Source organism: Tachyglossus aculeatus, unplaced genomic scaffold (assembly GCF_015852505.1).
Source record: "Tachyglossus aculeatus isolate mTacAcu1 unplaced genomic scaffold, mTacAcu1.pri scaffold_97_arrow_ctg1, whole genome shotgun sequence".
In the NCBI taxonomy this organism is placed as follows: Eukaryota; Metazoa; Chordata; class Mammalia; order Monotremata; family Tachyglossidae; genus Tachyglossus; species Tachyglossus aculeatus.
In genome coordinates, this window is record NW_024045100.1 from 2,345,586 (window position 1) to 2,351,821 (window position 6,236).

At 44.1% G+C, this 6,236-nt stretch overlaps 1 non-coding gene across 1 annotated transcript; it reads left to right on the top strand.

Moving 5' to 3' along the window:
* The first annotated feature begins 3,637 nt into the window (after positions 1-3,637).
* Positions 3,638-3,776, top strand: LOC119924397. Its single transcript, XR_005449118.1, has one exon. It is a non-coding gene; the product is annotated as a small nucleolar RNA SNORA7 (small nucleolar RNA).
* The last annotated feature ends 2,460 nt before the right edge of the window (positions 3,777-6,236 follow it).

Here is a 6,236-nt window from a genome sequence, read left to right on the forward strand (position 1 = left end):
AGACCCTTAGAGTGAGGAATCCCCACGATGCTGTAGTGGAGACCAAACTCTCTATGACCAGATTTGCAGTGGCTGGTGATTCATTTGATTGTATTCACTGAGCACTTACTGTGCTAAGTTCTTGGGAGAGTACAACAGAACAATAAACAGACACATTCCCTGTCCACAAGGAGTTTACAGTCTAGAGCTTACAAGTCTTCAGGGCAGATTTTTTGGGCTCAAAGTCTGTGACCAACTTCAGTCCTTTAACTCATTCTTGTAACTTGTAAGCTCATTATGGGTGGGGAACGTTTCTGCTAGTTCTCTTGTATTGTACTTTCCCAAGCGCTTTAAACAGTGCTCTGCACATAGTAAGGGCTCAATAAATGCCACTGATCGATTGATCCTGAAATTGTTTGTGCTGATTGAATTGTACCTATTTTATCACCCCAAATTTATCCCACAGAAGCATACTTAATCTTACTTTCACATCAAGTGTATTCAGGGCAGGCTGTCTATACTATTTGCACACATCTGCCTTCCCTACACTTTCCCACCACCACTCCCCAACCCCAAGGCAGGAACAAATTCCATATGACATCATCATGTAACTCTGTGCCAAGTCAATATTCTGTATGACATCATTACATTACGCTACACATAGGTAGTGTAATGTAGTGATGTCATACAGAATATTCCCCATGGCACTTATGTCTTTATACTCCATTGCTGCCTCCTATCTATAATTTATATATATACATGATGGTATTTGTTAAGCGCTTACTATGTGCAAAGCACTGTTCTAAATGCTTAGCGTCTGCTAGACTGCAAGCTCTTTGAAGGCAAGGATGTATCTACTAATACTACTGAAACTCTCCCAAGTGCTGAGTACAGTAGTACAATTATAACAATAATTGTGGTAATTGTTAAATGCTTATAATAATAATAATAATGATGGCATTTATTAAGCGCTTACTATGTGCAAAGCACTGTTCTAAACACTGGGGAGGTTACAAGGTGATCAGATTGTCCCATGGGGGGGCTCACAGTCTTCATCCCCATTTTACAACAAATGAGGTAACTGAGGTACAGAGAAGTTAAGTGACTTGACCAAAGTCACACAGCTGACAAGTGGCGGAGCCAGGATTTGAACCCATGATCTCTGACTCCGAAGCCCGTGCTCTTTCCAGTGTGTGACACTTATTATGTGCCAAGCACTGTTCTATGTGCTGGGGTAGATACAAGTTAATCAGGTTGAACTCAGTCTCTGTCCCACATGGGACTCACACTCTTAATCCCCCTTTTACAGATGGGGTAACTGAGGCCCAGTGAAGTGACTTGCCCAAGCTCACACAGCAGACATGTGGCAGAGCCGGGTTTAGAACCCATGACCTTCTGACTCCCAGGCCCGTGTTCTATCCACTAAGCCACACTGCCTCTCAATAAATACTTTTGATTGATGGCAAATGACTGATTGAATCCAAATGAGAAGCAGCATGGCCCAGTGGAAAGAGCCCGGGCTTTGGAGTCAGAGGCCACGGGTTCAAACCCCGGCTCTGACACTTGTCTGCTGTGTGACTTTGGGCAAGTCACTTAACTTCTCTGTGCCTCAGTTCCCTCATCTGTCAAATGGGGATGAAGACTGTGAGCCCCCCGTGGGACAACCCGATCACCTTGTAACCTCCCCAGCACTTAGAACAGTGCTTTGCATATAGTAAGTGCTTAATAAATGCCATTATTTAAAAAATGATGTCATATGAACCTACAGAATTTCTCTGGGGGCATCCTTCACTGTGGGCAGGAAATGTGTCTATTGTTATATTGTACTCTCCCAAGCGCTTAGTATGGTGCTCTGCACACAGTAAGCGCTCAATAAATACGATTGAATGAATCTCACTTCTGGCATTCGGAGCCTCAGGGGGTACAGGATGGGCAGGGATGAGAAAGAGTGTGTGTGACACTGCAAACCGTGAGCTTTATAAACAATTCCTCTGCACAGATTTCTGGGCCCGAAGTCTCAGGATCAAGGCTCACCTGTTGTTTGACGCATGGGGAAACAACATTCATTCATTCATTCATTCATTCATTCAATCGCTTTTATTGAGCACTTACTGTGTGCAGAGTACTGTACTAAGTGCTTGGAAAGTACAATTCGGCAACAATTCGGCAGAGAAGCAGCGTGGCTCAGTGGACAGAGTGAGGGCTTTGGAGTCAGAGGTCATGGGTTTAAATCCCAGCTCCGCCACTTGTCAGCTGTGTGACTTTGGGCAAGTCACTTCACTTCTCTGGGCCTCAGTTCCCTCATCTGGAAAATGGGGATGAAGACATTGAGCTCCCTGTGGGACAATCTCATCACCTTGTAACCTCCCCAGCGCTTAGAACAGTGCTTTGCACATAGTAAGCACTTAACAAATACCAACATTATTATTTTTATTATTATTAAATAACACCATCACCATCAGCAAGCACCTACAGTCTCTGCCACTTGTCTGCTGTGTGACCTTGGGTAAGTCATTTCATTTCTCTGAGCCTCAGTTACCTCATCTGTAAAAGGGGGATGAAGACTGTGAGCCCCATGTGGGACCTGATTAGCTTGTATCTCCCCTAGTGCTTAGAACAGTGCCTGGCACATAGTAAGTGCTTAACAAATACCATTAAAAAAAGAGTGATATAAAGATGTCATACAGAACTGTGTATGGGTAGGATAGGGAAGGATGGCAAGCACTTTCCTGACTCGGGTAGCCAAATGTCTGAAGGTAGCCCAGTTAGTTCAGTCACGGAGTGAAAGATCTTTAAAGCTGTTAAAATGTGGGTGGGTTCCACTCATTTCAATCCCTTCTAGACTGTGAGCCCATTATTAGACAGGGACCGTCTCTATATGTTGCCCACTTGTACTTCCCAAGCGCTTAGTACAGTGCTCTGCACACAGTAAGTGCTCAACAAATACGATTGAATGAATGAATGAATTTCAGATTTATCCTGGGTATTACCAGCTGACCTTTCAAACCTAAGTCCCTGTTTTCAGGATGCTCCCAAACCTATTACAAACTGCTTCAGCTCTAATATGATTTTAAATAAAAATAAAGGAAGCTTCTGAAATGATTCATTTTCCACTACAAAATCTCCCAGCACAATGAAGAAATATGATATATACTACGACACCACATTCCTATGTAAATCGCCATTTTGTTAAAAGAGGAATTATCAGGCAATCTGTTTAAAGTAATGAGTCTTTGAACAATAAAAGTGCCAATTTTTTTATGTAATATAAAATCCTCTGGTACATAAAAAACATTCTCTCCCCATTCAGGAAAAGTTATGTGAAGCTATTTGTTATTCATGGCTTAATTATTCTTCTGAAGCCTCATTAATATGTGTGCTGATTTAGCTGGCAGGAATGTATTTTAATGGAGATGCTGAAAAGCAACAAGGTGTAATTTCTAGCTGAGATCTGAGTCGGGACACAACAATGCCAGGCACATGAAGAGGGCCATGAAAATGAGCTGTGCTTGAAAAATGCTAAACTCAAATTTATCTCAATATTTTAATTATAATCTCAACTGGTAAAAATATTGACTTCCTTTTTCATATACAATCGAAACACTGAGAAAAACTCATACTCGTAAAAACCGAGTTTTAAAAAAAGCACAGTGGAAATTGCCTCTCAGGGTCGCACCTGGAGAGTTTCCAGTACTCTACCAGTCTTGGCTATGGGAGGGAGAGTCAAGAAGAGGCCTACTCATTCCATTCCTAGCTTGGGCAGTGGCTAGCAAGTGGAAGGCAAATCTGCTACAAGTCAAAACTCACCCATGCTGGGCAGCAGCGGCACGGGAGAGAGCCGAGGGTGGAAATTCTAGTTTACCATGATTAAGGTGGCAAAGGTAAACCACTTCCATATTTTTACCAAGAAAACTATGGATCCACTACCAGAACGATTACAGAGGGAGACCGGGGCGTTCTGGGAGAGCTGTGTCCATGGTGTCACTGTGGGTCGGAAATGACTCAACAGCAAAAGACAAGACAGGAGAAATGGCCTTTTCCTTCAGAACAGATGGCCACGTCATCACATTTTTATAGCAATATTACTAATGGTATTTATTGAGCACACATTAGGTGCAATGTTCTGTATTAATAGTAACTTTGGTGTCTATTGAGCACTCACCATATGCCAATGTCTGAATTAACCACTGGAGTGGATACTATCTAAATGCTTGGGAAAATACAACAGGACTTGGTGCTTTGTTCAATAGCCTCCCCCTGTATTCATTCGTTCATTCAATTCATTCAATCATATTTACTGAGCGCTTACTGTGTGCAGAGCACTGTACTAGAGAAGCAGCATGGCTTAGCGGTAAGAGCCCGGGCTTGGGAGTCAGAGGTCATGGGTTCTAATCTCGGTTCCCTCACATGTCAGCTGTGTGACTTTGGGCAAATCACATAACTTCTCTGTGCCTCAGTTCCTTCATCTGTAAAATGAGGATTAAACTGTAAGCCTCATGTGGGACAACCTGATTACCTTGTATCTACCCTAGTGCTTAGAACAGTGCTTGGCACATAGTAAGTGCTTAACAAATATCAACATTATTATTATTATTACTAAGTGCTTGAAAAGTACAATTCAGCAACAAAGAGAGACAATCCCCACCCAAAATGGGCTTACAGTCTAGACGGGGGGAGACAGATGTCAAAACAAGTAAACAGGCATCAATATAAATAAATAGAATTATAGATATATGCTTATATACATAAGTTCTGTGGAGGGAGGAGAAGGGGTAGAGCAAAGGGAGCGAGTCACAGTGACGCCGAATGGAAGGGGAGCTGAGGAAAATGAGCTTAGTCTGAGAAGGCCTCTTGGAGAAGGTACGTCTTCAGTAGGGCTTTGAAATGGGGAAGAGTGATTGTTTGGTGGATTTGAGGAGGGAGGGCGTTCCAGGCTGAGGTAGGACATGGGCCAGTGGTCGACAGCGAGACGGGTGAGACAGAGGCACAATGAGAAGGTTAGCATCAGAAGAGCAGAGTGTGTGGGCTGGGATGTAGGAGAGAAGGAGAAGTGAGAAGGGGCAAGGTGATGGAGAGCTTTGAAGCCAATAGTAAGGGGTTTTTGCTTGATACGGAGGTTGATAGGCAACCACTGGAGATTTTTGAGGCAGGGGTGACATTTCCTGAACGTTTCTATAGAAAGATAATCCAGGCAGTGGAGTGAAGTATGGACTGAAGTGGGGAGAGTCAGGAGGTTGGGACAGGTTGTACACAGTCCCTGTCCCACATGGGGTTCACAATCTTAATCCCCATTTTACAGATGGGGAAACTGAGGTACAGAGAAAATAATAATAATATGGTATTTATGCTAGTGCCATGCATTGTACTAAGCTCTGGGGAATCAATCAATCGTATTTATTGAGTGCTTATTGTGTGCAGAGCACTGTACTAAGCGCTTGGGAAGTACAAGTTGGCAACATGTAGAGACTGTCCCTACCCAACAGTGGGCTCACAGTCTAGAAGGGGGAGACAGAGAACGAAGCAAAACATATTAACAAAATAAAATAAATAGAATAGATATGTACAAGTAAAATAAATAAATAAATAGAGTAATGAATATGTACAAACATATATACATATATACAGGTGCTGTGGAGAAAGGAAGGAGGTAAGGCGGTGGGATGGAGAGGGGAAGGAGGGGGAGAGGAAGGAGGGGGCTCAGTGTGGGAAGGCCTCCTGGAGGAGGTGAGCTCTCAGTAGGGCCTTGAAGGGACGAAGCGAGCCAGCTTGGCGGATGTGGGGAGGGAGGGCATTCCAGGCCAGGGGGATGACATGGGCTGGGGGTTGACGGCAGACAGATGAGAACGAGGCACGGTGAGGAGATTAGAGGCAGAGGAGCGGAGGGTGCGGGCTGGGCTGGAGAAGGAGAGAAGGGAGGTGAGGTAGGAGGGGGCGAGGTGATGGAGAGCCTTGAAGCCGAGGGTGAGATCATCAGGTTTGACTAAGTCTCTGTCCCCCGAAGGGCTCACTATTAAGTGATTGCCCAAGGTCACAAATCAGACGTGTGGCAGAGCTGCAATTGGAACCCAGGTTCTTCTAACTCCCCGGCCTGTGCTCTATCTACTAGGCCATGCTCTTTCTCTATTGAGCATTTATTATGTGCAGAGCACTGTACTAAGCACTTGGGAGAGTACAAGACAACAGAATTGGCAGAGGCGTTCCATGCTCTTAACAGGCTTACAGTCTAGAGGACCTTAAGGACTTTAAGGACTTTTGAG